This window comes from Poecilia mexicana, unplaced genomic scaffold (genome assembly GCF_051168715.1).
Source record: "Poecilia mexicana isolate PSO_F unplaced genomic scaffold, ASM5116871v1 scaffold_6, whole genome shotgun sequence".
NCBI classification, from domain to species: domain Eukaryota; kingdom Metazoa; phylum Chordata; class Actinopteri; order Cyprinodontiformes; family Poeciliidae; genus Poecilia; species Poecilia mexicana.
Window position 1 is genome coordinate 33060469 of NW_028263375.1, and position 15505 is coordinate 33075973.

A 15505-nucleotide genomic window follows, 5' to 3' on the forward strand; every position below is an offset into this window, starting at 1 on the left:
AGAAGACAAATTCAACCAAAAACTTAGAAAAAGTTTCAACCAAAACAAAAAAGAGACTCAACCAAAAAAAAAAGACTCAACCAAAAAAAAAGGTTTCAACCAAAAAAAAGAGACTCAACCAAAAACAAAAAAAAAAGTTTAAAAAAAAACTTAGTGATTTTTGCTTTGACATGATTTTTTTTTTGATTGAATACTACTTTTTTTGTTTGACATGATTTTTTTTTTGATTGAATACTACTATTTTTGTTTGACATGATTTTTTTTGATTGAATAATTGTGAAACAAATCTAACTCCATACAACTGTGTGGAATTTTTGGTTTCTCATCCAATTTATAGGTAACCAGTAGGGGGCGCCAAAACCCACCAATTACAGGATAACTGTGAAACATATTTTAGCAGGAATTTCATCTGTATATCTAATACCCATTACATGTATATATATATATACATATATATATATATAAAAATTCCCCTCTCACCCTCCGTGGGTGGTCTCTTTCATCCTCTGAGCTCGGGTCCTCTACCAGAGGCCTGGGAGCTTGAGGGTTCTGCGCAGTATCTTGGCTGTGCCTAGAACTGCACATTTCTGGACTGAGATGTCTGATGTTGTTCCTGGGATCTGTTTGAGCCACTGCTCCAGTTGGGGGGTGACTGCCCCGAGGGCCCCGATGACCACAGGCACCACTGTGGTCTTCACCTTCCAGGCCTTCTCCAGTTCCTCTCTGAGGCCCTGGTATTTCTCCAGTTTCTCATGCTCCTTTTTCCTGATGTTGTGGTCACTTGGTATTGCTACATCCACCACAACGGCTTTCCTCTGTTCTTTATCCACCACCACAATGTCCGGTTGGTTCGCCATTACCATCTTGTCTGTCTGGATCTGGAAGTCCCACAGGATCTTAGCTCGGTCATTCTCCACCACCTTTGGGGGTGTCCCCCATTTTGACCTCGGGGCTTCCAGTCCATATTCTGCACAGATGTTCCTGTACACTATGCCCGCCACTTGGTTATGTCGTTCCATGTACGCTTTCCCTGCCAGCATCTTGCACCCTGCTGTTATGTGCTGGACTGTCTCAGAGGCCTCCTTGCCTCCGTGCTGTCCTTGAGTCCAGCTTTCTCCAGCCATTGGTAGGATTTCCTGATATCAGCCACTTCAGTTATTTGTCGGTGGTACATCCCATGTAGGGGCTTGTCTTCCCATGATGGTTCCTCCAGCACCTCGTCCTCTGTTCCCCATTGCCTGAGACATTCGCTGAGCACATCGTCCGTTGAGGCTTTGTCCTTGATGTATTTATGGATCTTGGATGTTTCATCCTGGACAGTGGCTCTCACACTCACTAGTCCTCTGCCTCCTTCCTTACGGCTCGTGTACAGTCTCAGGGTGCTGGATTTGGGGTGGAACCCTCCATGCATGGTTAGTAGCTTCCGAGTCTTAACATCCGTGGCCTTCATCTCTTCCATTGGCCAGCTAATTATTCCGGCAGGGTATCTGATTACTGGCAAGGCATAGCTGTTTATTGCACGGATCTTGTTCTTGCCATTGAGCTGGCTTCTCAGGACTTGCCGTATTCGTTGGAGGTATTTGGCTGTGGCTCCTTTCCTTGTGACCTCATCGAGGTTGCCATTTGCTTGCCAGGTACTTGTAGCTGTGCTCTATGTCTGCTATTGTTCCTTCTGGGAGTGAGACCCCTTCTGTGTGGACGACCTTCCCTCTCTTTGTAACCATCCGGCCACACTTCTCTAGTCCGAATGACATCCCAATGTCAGTGCTGTAGATCCTGGTGGTGTGGATCAGTGAGTCGATGTCTCGCTCGCTCTTGGCGTACAGCTTGATGTCATCCATGTAGAGGAGGTGACTGATTGTGGCCCCATTCTTAAGTCGGTATCCGTAGCCAGTCTTGTTGATGATTTGACTGAGGGGGTTCAGGCCTATGCAGAACAGCAGTGGGGACAGAGCATCTCCTTGGTATATGCCACATTTGATGGACACTTGTGCAAGTGGTTTGCAGTTGGCTTCAAGGGTGGTTTTCCACAGCCCCATCGAGTTTGCAATGAAGGCTTTTAGAGTCCTATTGATGTTGTACATCTCTAAGCATTCAATGATCCAGGTATGTGGCATTGAGTCATAGGCTTTCTTGTAATCAATCCAAGCGGTGCACAGGTTGGTGGGTCAGGTTTTGCAGTCTCGGGCGACTGTGTGGTCTACAAGGAGGACAGGTTATTGGCCGATAGTTGGATGGGACTGAACCCTTTGAGGGATCCTTCTGTATCAGGATTGTGCGCCCTTCAGTTAACCATTCCGGGTGAGTCCCATTTTGTAGCAGCTGGTTCAGTTGAGCTGCCAGTCGCTCATGGAGGGCAGTGAGCTTCTTTAGCCAGTAGGCATGGATCATGTCAGGTCCTGGTGCTGTCCAGTTTTTCATACCCGAGACTCTTTCTTGGACATCTGCCACAGTGATGGTTACCGGAGCTTGTTCAGGGAGGTTGCTGTGGTCCTCTCGTAGAGAGGTTAGCCACTGTGCATTGCTGTTGTGGGACGCCTCCCTTTCCCATATGCCTTTCCAGTATTGTTCAGTCTCCAGCCTTGGTGGGTCTGCTCTGTTGTTAGTACCCTGCCATTGAGAGTACACTTTAGCTGGTTGGGTGGAGAAGAGCCGGTTAATCCTCCTGGATTTATTCTCTCTTAGGCAGCTGGCCAAGGCTTAGAGACTTTGTTTGGCAGTTTCGAGTGCTTCAGGTATGGGCATCTGGTTGTACTTCTTAGGTACTGATCTTTTCATTGCACCCCTTTGGAGCTCTGACAGTTGGCTCACTTCCCTCCTTGTTATCTTGATCTTAGCCTCTAACCATCTTTTCCATGGTGGATATTGGGTCTCATGGTTTGCTCTTATAGCCAAGCATATCAAGGATCACTGATGCTGAGTTTTCAGTTCATTGGTTTCTGTTATGGTGTTGGTAGGGATCGTTCTCAATACTGCATTCACATCTTCAATGAGACTTTCTGATGGTACTTCACTCAGCAGCTGTAGTTGGCGTTGGGGTTGTCTGGTGTTCATTCGGGCCATAATTCTCTCTCTCAGGTCAGCTGCTGCCTCGTTCAGCTTTGATGGTTCGTTCATTACTGGGGCTGCATACCCAGTCTCTGGGGTTGTTGTAGTTAACTCCCCCCTGTCCTGACATCCAGGCTCCTCCCCCTTGCCGTAGCATTTGTGTTGTACCTCGTCAATCTCAAGTTGTGATAGCAGTTGCCGTTTGCGGATGTTGGAACACTGAGCTACTAGTTGTTTAGCAGTCATTGTAGACTGGGGATGTCGAACTAACCATTTTTCCCTCATTCTTTGCATGTAGCCCCTCTGACTAGGGTTACTTGAGTAGTAGCATTTCAACAGATCCAGGTTTTCACCTCTCGCCCATTTCCGTCTTGTTCCAGTAGCCCAGTGGTTCCCAAACTTTTTCTTCTGCGCCCCCCCAGTGGTTTCCAAACATTTTCTGCGTAAAAACCCAGTGAATACAGTGTTCATGTTTTGTTTTGTTTTTTTCATCCAGACGGCTTCCCGCGCCCCCCCTGCAATGACATGGCGCCCCCCCTAGGGGGCGCGCCCCACAGTTTGGGAACCTCTGCAGTAGCCCATTTGTCATCAAGGTGCTCTGGTTCCCCAGCACCTGACGCAGACCTTGTTTGGCCGGGGGACGTCTGAGCCGGCATGTTATGCATATCAATGTCTCTCATGGTATGAGGTAGGCTATATAGCTCCAAGGGTCTTGCCTAAGGACCCACACTGCATAGCTCAATTTCACTGTTGTAACTTTTTGGCCCACACATATAGGTGTGTGTGTGTGTGTGTGTGTGCGTGCGTGCGTTGCGTGCGTGCGTGTATATACAAGTTAGTATACAAGTTAGGGGAAACAAATAAAAAATGTTTCAGACTAGAAGGCAAAAATGTTTATTATTATTATTATTATTATTATTATTATTATTATTATTGACTGACCTCCATGTAATGCATGGCAGGCACCTATTGTTCTACACCCAGTAGAACATCTCTTTATCAGTGAGAATGCATTCAATGCATTCTCATTACTAGTGTTTCTGTTTCTCTTTATTATCAGTGAGAATGCATTCAGTGCATTCTCACTAATAGTGTTTCATTATTTCTTTATCAATGAGAATGCATTCAATGCATTCTCACTACTAGTGTTTCTGTTTCCCTTTATTATTATTATTATTAATATTATTTTTATTATCATTATTATTATCATCAGTGAGAATGCATTCAATGCATTCTTATGCTTTTTTCCTACTTATTCTTTGTTCTCAAGTTTCATATATTTCTCCATCAATCATTCTGCAAATATGCTTCTTTGGCCCTTAATGCCCTTTGTTTTGCTAAGTTGCACTCCTTCAAATATTTCTGGTTTTTCTGCTTCCGCTAATTTGAGCTTATTGCTGTTTCACTGTTCAACTGTTTCAACTATTTCTGGTTTGCACTAATTTCCTCTTGTGCTAATTATGATTTTTTTTACGCTCTGTTTCACTTTTTGACTTTTTCAAATAATTCAGGTTGCACACAAACTTCTGCTTCTTCAGCTGAATTGTGGCATACCTTTACTAAGTTTCATTACTTGACAAAGGATTTCTACAATGTATGACTGTAGCTTTCTTATGCTATTTTCTACTTCTTATTCTTTGTTTTCAAGTTTCTTATATTTCTCCATCAATCATTCTGCAAATATGCTTCTTTGGCCCATTGTGCTAAGTTTCACTTTTTCAAGTATGTCTGGTTGTGTACTAATTTCTTCTTCTACTAAATTTCTGCTTCAGCTAATTTCTGCTGTTTGCTACGTTTCACTATTCAACTATTTCAACTATTTCAATTTCTTCTGCTTTCTTCAACTTCTCAAGCTTTTCTCTACTTTTCCTTGCATTTCTGCAGCAGACATTCTGCAAATATGCATTCTCACGGCTGTTTCGCTAGGAACAGCTATTTTTCTCGTTATTATCCAGTCTTCCGTACGTTTTTTGTCATTTACCTACTTCTACTATCTTTCACTAATTGTACTAATTCATATATCAAAACGTTCAGCTTCTTCAGGAGAATGGTGCTATATCTTTTTGTAAACTTCACTATTGCACTTTTTGAAATAATTGTTCTTTTGTGCAAATTTTTTGCCCCATTGACATACATGGTGGAATTTACTAACTGATGTCAGTTGCTAGAGTGTCCACTTTAGTAACTGCTGTTTTTGAACTTTTTCTGCTTTTTGACTAACAAAATGATGCTGTTCATACATATTTCACTGTAGAGAAATAATTTATGCATTAAAATGTAGCCACGAGTGTCTACTTTATGGAATTATTACTATTATTGCTACAGGTCTTACTGTTTTCTGTCAAACTTCTATGAAGTACAGCCATGTCACACTTTCCCCTATTCTTTCAATGTATTTTTCTCTTGTGCTCTGTTTCTATCTGTTTCTATGCATTCTGCAAGTATACTTTTCTGTATGCCTTCTACTACTACTGGTTCCACTATCTTTTATAGTAGCTTGTCTACTTTTCTGTATATGCCTTTGGTTCTACTGGTTTTACTGTCGGCAAAGGTCTTCTGCAAACTTTTATTAATTTTATCAATTCCTATATAAAACTTTTCTGCTTCGTCTGACCACTTTTGCTTTTGGTTTTGCTCTGTTTTACTCCTTCAAATATTTCTGGTGTTTCTGCTTCCGCTAATTTAAGCTTTTTGCTGTTTCACTATTCAATTGTTTCAACTACTTTTGGTTTTTCACTAATTTCCCATTGTGCTAATTTTGCTCTTTTTTAAGCTCGGTTTCACTGTTTGACTTTTTCAAATAATTCATGTTGCACACAAACTTCTGCTTCTTTAGCTGAATTCTGCAATTCCTTTGATAAGTTTCACTGCTTGGCAAATGATTTCTACAATGTATGACTGTAGCTTTCTTATGCTTTTTTCCTACTTATTCTTTGTTCTCAAGTTTCATATATTTCTCCATAAATCATTCTGCAAATATGCTTCTTTGGCCCTTAATGCCCTTTGTTTTACTAAGTTGCACTCCTTCAAATATTTCTGGATGTGTACTAATTTCTGCTGTTTGCTACGTTTCACTGTTCAACTATTTCAACTATTTGAATTTCACTGTTTCAACTATTTCAGTTTCTTCTGCTTTTTCCTACTTCTTACGCTTTTCTCTACTTTTTCTTGCATTTCTGCTGCAGTCATTCTGCAAATATGCATTCTCACGGCCATTTCGCTAGGAACAGCTATTTTTCTAGTTATTTTTTAATGTTCCGTACGTTTTTCGTCCTTTAAGTACTTCTACTATCTTTCACTAATTGTACTAATTCATATATCAAAACATTCAGCTTCTTCAGGAGAATGGTACTATGATTTTTTCTTACGTATACATTGCAAATGGTATTTTTATTACAGTTGATCATGTTGTTTTTCATGTCTCCTTATTTCTTTTGTTCTTCCTATAATTGATGGAGATATATAGAAATTATTTATAATGTATAAAGGTATTGTCATTTAATTAGCTCTACATCCTTAAGAAAATGAAAAAATATGTTGCTTTATAATGCCAGTAATAGTAAATAGTAAATTAATAGTAAATAATAAAGACTTTGTGGTATTCTGATTTAGTAATGTAATTATATTAGTTGTGTTACCACCCCCACGCCACTAGAGGCAGTAGCAGGCCCGAAAAGATGCAACTAAGGAGCAGATTTAGAAGTACACCGAAAGCTATAGAATTTGCTAAAAACTGTGAGCTACCGAGAAGTAAATAAAAGAGAAAAGTTCAAATACATTCTGAGAGTGAAACTCCTCCCTAAAGGTGAAAATATATCACAGATTTCAAAAGAACGGAAGTATAGGAAAAAGCGCCCCCTTCACTTCCGGATTGCAATGGCCCCATTTCCAAATAAGGTAAGAGACTGACAGCGGTCCGTCCCCGCCCCTTTCTGTTTGCTGCAGCGAGGTCCTTCTCGATAAGCGCGCCGAACAAGCGCGTGCTTGCTACGCTCGTGCTTTCTCAGTGTTCATCACGACCACGCGCGTATTTTGCCGCGTGGGCGGGCGGAGCGGCAAAAAGACGCAGGGGGAACCGTATCTGACGGGGAAACGCGAATTGACGCAACACCGGCGAGTTGATCTGAGTCTTCCCAGCTTGAATTTACGCTTTTAAGCTTCCATCAGTCCACATCCAGTATGCAAGTAGGTTTACTTAAATTTTTTCTATTAGTTTTAGATACTGAAATGTCTCTCCCCATGAGCAACAGTCAAAAGCAACGTGCAACTACACATAAAGCAATCCAGACTTCTCAAAAATACTATGTAGTTGCATTTTATTCGAGCTGCAGTACATAACTTTAATAAAAAATGTGTTTTCTCCATATTTGTGTAGTGGTATAGAAATATACATAATTCCCCACAAATTCCTCACAAAGGTGAGAAGTTCCGGTTCTTGAGTGGGCGTGGTGTATATAAGGGAGCTGCGGCGTTCATTCAGGCATGTGTCGTCTTTGTTCTCCCACTGTGTGGCTTGCGTCCGGTGGACTCTAGCAGCGGAAAGCAATAAATCGCTGGCTGTTGCATGTTGCGCTGATGTTCTGGTGGTAAAATGCCACTGCGCTGCGTTCCTTCTCTTCCTCGGTCTGCGAGTGTGTGCATGTTGTGTGGATCAGCAGGTTCCCCACAGTTGAACCTCTGTCTGCGTTTGTTTCCCGGATCTGTTCAGCTTTGCTCTGCGCCGTCTACGTAAATCGCCCGGATTCCTGCACAATTGTTCTAAAGTTGATCTGCGGCGGCTTTATCCGCCCTCATTGGAGCGGTGTTTGGGGTGTGGCACGCCTGGTCTTACTGTTTTAACTTGTATTGTCTGATTTCTATTTTTCTACTTATTTTGTTTACAGCCCTTTTGTTTATTTAGTCGGGCTGATTTTGTTCTTTTTAAGATCGTTATATTGGTTAACTGTTTTTTTTGTTTGCAGTTGCTGAGGTCCGGTGGCGGTGTTGGTGTGGTGACGGTGTCTTCCTCGTCTGCGTGCTGTGATTCTGGAGTTTGGGTTGTCTCACTGCGTCTGGTGTTAAAGGTTTTTTTTTTTTTTTTTTTTTTGATTTGCTGTGTTTGGTGGATGTCGTCCCCATAGCGCCCCCTCCGGCCGGTAACCTCAGCTGCTGCAGCTCTTCTATTTTCTTTGATTTCCTTTGATTTCTTTAGTTCCATTAAAAAAAAAAAAAAACTGGTTTTAAAAACATTTTCAAAAGAATTTAATGTTGATTTTTTTATATATATATTTTTTGAAACGGTCTCAGATGTTTTAATCCCTGCATAACTGAACCTGTGTGCCTTAAACAAGAGGTAATCTCTGGGTGAAATTCCCAGGGTGGCGTTGTTGAGCAATTTACTAAAACTAAACTTCCACAAAATCTGAGTTTCCATCTAGTGTCGCCACATTTGTTAAAGCTGTCACCAAGTCGTAGCAGTTTGAGACAGATAATCTGTGAAAACCATCAATCTCCTCCATCTCCTTCCTGAATTACTATTACTGGTTAAAGTAATGCACCGTTCTGACCAAAACAACCAATGAGAACTAGTAGGATGCTCTTAGCGCTGTCAAATAGCCTCATTCCCTCACTGCTAAATATGCTAATGGGGGAGAAACAACTTATTACAAGAAACTGTTTATCTGCCGTCATTTAAACAGTGTTTAAATGACGGCTATGCCAGCTAAACTGCGCATTCACAGATTGAATCTGCACAGCTCTGTGCTATGCTAGCTGCAGCACAGCACAAATCGAGGGGGAGGAAGGATGAGCAGCACCACATGAGATTGTGATTGACAGCACTGAAACTCTCCTGCCACTGACTGGTTGTTTTAGAGAACCCTGTGAGAAAGTAGAGGAAATAGATTTTTCACAGATTACCTCTCATACCATACTGTCACAACATTCTGACAGTTTTAAAAAAATATGTGAAAAAATATTTATATAAAAGTTACATACTGCTGCTTTAATTTCACTCGAGAGGGATCAGGAGGGACGGTGGTTAGAGCTGCTGCTGACTGACTCATCTGGTAAGTGGTAAAAGGTACAGGGAACAAGTTAAATATATGAATATGTTGGTAATTCTTTTCCTTAATTCATTATATGATAGTGAAATTGAGGCAAACAGTAGTCTGTAGCTAGGCTAATTATGCTAAATGGTTGATAATCTCACACAGTCTACCCACCTCTCTTGGAGGAAAAACTGGGTTATAAATGAACACTCTTGCCTTTTTTTTCTCTTTCTCCCTCCGTTTTGTTTTTGAAAATCTGATTTTATAACTTTTTTTTAGCAGCATAGTAACTACCACAGTCGCCGCTGTATTCAGCTGCAGCTTGTACTGACTGTAGCTGCATACGTCACTGTTAAGCGCTCCAAGCAGGAATGAACCATTTCATGTAGATCCAGAGGGGAGTTCAGGGAAAAAACCGGATGTGTGTTTTTTGGTCTGGGAGGGGTAACATTAAATTTTTACTGCTAAAACTAATCTTTGAAAATACAATATGATTAATTTTGTATTTGACAGGACCCCGATTTTTTTTATTTTATGTCTATGAAGAAAATATAAATAATTAAATTGTAGAGGCCCCCCTGCAGGTCAGGGCCCCTAGAATCGTCATCACTTTTCACCCCTTTACCGTGCCCCTGGCTGTGACTACTGGCTTGTCTTGGTGTGATGTTGGCATGCCATGTTGCTGCATCCTGACTCTACCATGGGTCCTGGTTGGTTTTATTGTAGCCTTTTGTTGGAGGATCAGGCACTGCTGATGCAGAGAGCATGAAGTGTCCAGATGAGGATCACCAGGAAGTGGCAAACAGCAGGGGGAAATTATTTGGTAAATGCTGACAGAATGGACATGTCATAACTTCCTTCAAATAAATTTTTTCAGGTGTGTTAAATCATGCCATTTCTAGATAATTTAGGAACTTTGTGAGGTTGTAGTCTTTTGTGAAAGTCTGATGATATATACATGCCCATATGAATTCATTAGAAAATAAAAAAATATAGGTTCTTCTTATTAATTGAATTGGTCATATTATTTTGTTTTATTAAACACAGTAATAAATATTAGCCATTTATATTTGTTCTTTTGATTATAGCTTGTTGCTAAAATTTTAGTTGCCTTACTTTTATTGAATTATTTCTTTACTTTTAGTCAGTCATCAAAATGTTCATAAATAAACCCATAATACCTGTTATGTTATTTTGTCTTTTCTTTTTTCTTTTACCATCTTTACTCTTTATATCACAAACTTTAAATTGCTAATATTTATAAACAGTGCTGTGTGAATTAAATAGATTTGACAGATACACTGTGCAGACAAGATAGACAAATCAAATGAGCATTTCCTTCTTATCCTCACACAGCTGAATTTGGCACCCAGAAGTAATATAAACCTTCCATCTCCTCACACCCAGAATCTGTGTTTTAGTGTAAACATGCCCAGAGTGTGTCAGCTCTCTTGTTGCAGTAGCAGTTAATAAGGTTTGTCAGGAGGAAGCTATATTGATTGGCTCAGTTAAATGCTCATTTAAGTGTCCCACAGGCCCAATCACCAAGCTGGTAATGGTCTCATGCTCTATTTGGAATTGTGCTCTTGTTTCGGTGAACTTGTTATGGTATCTGCTGATTAGAATTTTGTATTTTATTCTGGTCATTAGATGTGTGATTGTGTGTGAGAGAGAGATTAAAAAGAAAGCGAAATTAAATATATTTAATAAATGTTTTCAGTCAGACTACAGGGTCAGCCATGCTTCGGATGAACATTGTGCTGCAGTATACCTGTCTGTTGCTTTCTGCCTTATTTTTCTGTTCTTCTGCATTCTTCTCATGTACACAGACTAACTTGCTGACTTGCCTGCTGCTCATACTAAGCAACTTGTGACGGTGGAACTAACAAGCAGCCATTGTGCATGACGTTGTCCAGCCATCTTGGTCTGGTTTTAAAAGCTCACAGTAAAAGTGAAGGAAACCAAATGAGAAATGCTGCTGTGGACAAAAAGTGAGCAAATGAAGGGATGTTAAATTGGAGATGTATGATTTCTCCTTTTAAATGTTATAGGAATTCCTACTGCAGTGTTTGGAAGCTAGAAGCTTTTCACTGACATTCTTGATAGTCAGGAATCACAATAAAAATAAGAAATGCATGGATTAGTTATATGAATCACTCTGTGATTTCTTATTTGAGCAATATGTGCAGGTAAATAACAGACATCCTGTTCAGTAAAAAATACATATTGTCAATGTCTTTACAATGTTACTGGAGGCCAAATATTTATTGAGGTCTCCAGGTTCAAAGATGACAACACTGTCTGTGTCTTCTCTAAATTTATTAGCAGAACATTTAGCCATTCAAGCCTTCAGTATTTAAAAAATAATAAGAAAATACTGTGTATTCAACACTGAGAGTTTTAGGTGAATTAAAAATTCCCTGGTTGGGACGAACATCAGCAGACTGAGATACCAACATCTGCAGCGATAAACAGTTTGGTCTGCAGAAACAGAAAAAAAGGTCCTTGGACAATAAAATGCTGTAGAAATGCAATAATAAAAAAAGAAGAGGCAGACATGGAGGGAAAAAACATAAAAAAACAAAAAACTAACCAATACACAGTCACAAGTGATTTAAAAAATAAAAATAGATAAAATTTGACTAAAAATAGAAATACTGCAATACATTGTCTCTGTATCACAGGTAATTTCAAAGTGAGTGGGGCTCTCATGGCGTTTTAAATAAGTGTCAGACCATTGTGTTGAATTAGGAAAACAGGCAGTGTAGGAGAATTGTACCAAACCCTCCGAGAAGTCGACTCCACGCATCACGTTCCATTGGAAACATTTCTGCAGGGACTGGGAGGCAGTGATAAGGAGAGCAAAGGCAGGACAGATGAGAGCAGAACAGGGCTGTTCCTCTGAGGTTGGAAAAAACCTATATCAGGTTTTTACAAAACAAAATATGAAACTTGAGCATCTGCTCTGAAATCTGCTCTTATGATTTGAGAAGAGTGAATTATTTAGTAGTCTGAAAGCTCGTTAAAGACCGAGGGGAATTGTGAGTCATGTAAATGGAATACTAGCTCACCTAGTGACAGACACTGATACAAAGGCCTAAATGAAGTCATTTTTATGCCACATATTGTCTTATATTAACAGAAACTCTGGTTGGTTGTAATATGCAGTAGTGTGTATGACTTGGACCATAATTTAATTTGTAATGTGTGGGGAGGACCTTTCATCACTGAGCCAAGATCATTTAAACATTTAAATTAATGGATTCAACAAGAATAAACTGCTGTTTGAATTAAAGAGGTTGAAAAAGCAGAATTAGCCATGTCTGTTTAGGGACCAGATTAACCAGTCACTAGCAAGACCATCTGATTGAAACATGTTTCTTATTCTGTCATGATTTAAAGCAATAAAACAACTTTCACCCAAACAGATACTGTAGAATTAGGGTCACTGGTGTAATTAGCTACAAATCATCCAAAATGCAAATTGATGTTGATTTCTTTCACCTTCACTATGGTTCAACCATTTTTACAGTTGAAACCAAAAGAAGTGCACCAAGATAAATTCAATTTGCTAAATTCCACATTAATCAGAACATGAATATTTCAGAAATGTATTTATTAATCTCTTCAAAATCAGAAGTTTACATACATCTCCTGTATTTTGTAGCATTGCCTTGTATGAAACATTTTGGGTAGCTGGAATTCTGGCCCATTCCTCCTGACAGGGCTAAAATCATGGCTTTGTGATGGCCTCAACAAAACATTGACTTTCTTGTCCTTCAGCCACCCTGTAACAAAGTTACAAAGTGTCCATTTGTCCATCTGGAAAACAAATTTTCACTCTATATTTAACTTCTTGGCTGATGTCCTTTACATGTTGCTTCAATATTCATTCCACTAATTAATAAATAACATGTGAATATCTGTTTACATCATCATATCTGTTTAAAATGCTTGTGGGTTGACTTTTGTTAAGGAACAAATAGGAATTGCCTTGTAATCTGTATTTTCCATTCAAAAATCTACGCAAGTTAAAATATTCAAATGAGTCAATTAACTGAGAGCAACAGATAGTTTTTTTTTTAATTTTATCTGTGTGATTCAGGATCTTCAGAGTAGAATCTGTTGTCACTCCTATTCCTGCATAGAAGGCAGCAGTGTTAGTATCATGTTTTTATGAACACAGTTCAGCCTGCACCGCCATGTGAGAAGCTCCAACAGATACAGATGGATTCCACCAAAACCTCCTGAATTATTCACCAGCTGACTGATAGCAGTTTGTGTGACAGAGGGATTGTGTGTCGGAGAGGCTGGTCACCAGCTCTGGGTTACCACAGGGGACTTTCACCATTTCTCTTCAGCCTGTACAACTCCGACTTCCAGTCAGTGAGGAGTCTATTTCTATCTAGAAATAGGAATCCTGTGAGCCCTACCAGCATATAAAATAATTGTCAGCATTGTTTGAAAGCAACTCTTTTTCCCCTCATCTATTTTGTATTTTGTCTATATTTATTAAATACTTTTTTACCTTTCTCACCCATTATGTGGTCGGGTCCTACTACTGTCATGATTTGTGGGTGATGAGGTGAGTGAAAACGCAGGCTGACCCAGGTTGAAGAAGATATTGATGAAGATTTAATAATGAATTCAGGTAACAAACTCAGGCAGCACAGGGAAACTGACAGCAACTGATGCATGACAAAAGGCGGCAAAAGACGTTAGACGTAGACAAGGACCCAACATGAGACAGAGACAACAGGTGGACTTAAATTCACAGGAGGTAATCAGGGGAACTAGACACAGCTGGGCAGGGGCGCCACCAGAAATCATGGGCCCCCTGACAAAAAATTTGTTTGGGCCCCCCACGCAGCTGCTGTTACAATTTTTTGAGTCTATTTTTGACCCATAAAAAGCGTCACAATTTTAAAGGTTTGCATCTGCCTTGCTTTCTTTGGTTCAACACTAGCACAATATTTACTACTCATGAATATAACATCCAACAGTTCACATCCAGTATGCAAGTAGGTTGCTTAAATTTTTCCTATTAGTTTTAGATACTGTTGAGACGCTTTACCAAGGTTGAGAAAGAGTCACACGCTGTTAGACAAAGGGCCCATAGTAAAGAGTTACATTTTTGATTCTGTTAGACGCTAAGGCTCATTCCTCAGAGAAACAGAAACTTATCAGGGACACAGAGACATGGTGTGATTTCAGGGAGTGTCTTCAGTCCATATAATCAGCTACCCTCCTCCTTCTCCTCAGACGCTGCACAGACTTTTTTTTTTTAGAAACTCTTCTCGAATGTAATGGTAAAAGCATCTCCTTTCAGCGCTGAAAGTGAATAAAATAAGTAAAGTCTGAATGCTTTTCTTGGCTGATTTTATGCTCCGTGTGTCAATACAAATTATGATTCATCGATTAGGATTTTCATTCTCAACAATACTGAAATGTCTCTCCCAATGAGCAACAGTCAAAAGCAACGTGCAACTACACATGAAGCAATCCAGACTTCTCAAAAATGCTATGTAGTTGCATTTTATTCAAGCTGCAGTACATAATTTAATAAAAAATGTGCTTTCTCCATATTTGTTAAAGCTGTCACGATGTCGTAGCAGTTTGTCATGAGACAGATAATCTGTGAAAACAATCAATCTCCTCCACCTCCTTCCTGAATTACTCTTACTGGTTAAAGTAATGCAACGTTCTGACCAAAACAACCAATCAGAACTAGTAGGTTGCTTTTAGCGCTGTCAGTTAGCCTCATTCACTCACTGCTAAATGTGCTAATGGTGGAGAAACAATTATTACAAGAAACCGTTTGTCTGCCGTCATTGGTAGCTATGCTAACTAGACTGAGCATTCACAGTTTGAATCTGCACAGCTCTGTGCTATGCTAGCTGCAGCACAGCACAAATCGAGGGAGAGGAAGGATGAGCAGCACCACATGAGATTGTGATTGACAGCACTGAAACTCTCCTGCCACTGACTGGTTGTTTCTAGCACTGGGAGAAGGCAGAGGAAATAGATTTTTCACAGATTACCTCTCATACCATACTGTCACAACATAATGACAGTTTTAACAAATATGTGTAAAAAAATATATTTATATAAAAGTGACATACTGCAGCTTTAATTTCACTCAGGAGAGGACGGGTCAGGAGGGATGTGGGTTAGAGCTGCTGCTGACTGACTCATCTGTTAAGTGGTAAAAGGTACAAGGGACAAGTTCAATATATGAGTATGTTGGTAATTCTTTTCCTTAATGCTAGTGAAATTGAGGCAAACAGCAGTCTGTAGCTAAGCTAATTATGCTAAATGGTTGATAATCTCACATAGTCTACCCACCTCTCTTGGAGAAAACCTGGGTTATAAATTAACATTCTTGCCTTTTTCTTTCTCTCCCTCTCTCTTTTTTTTTTTTGAAAACC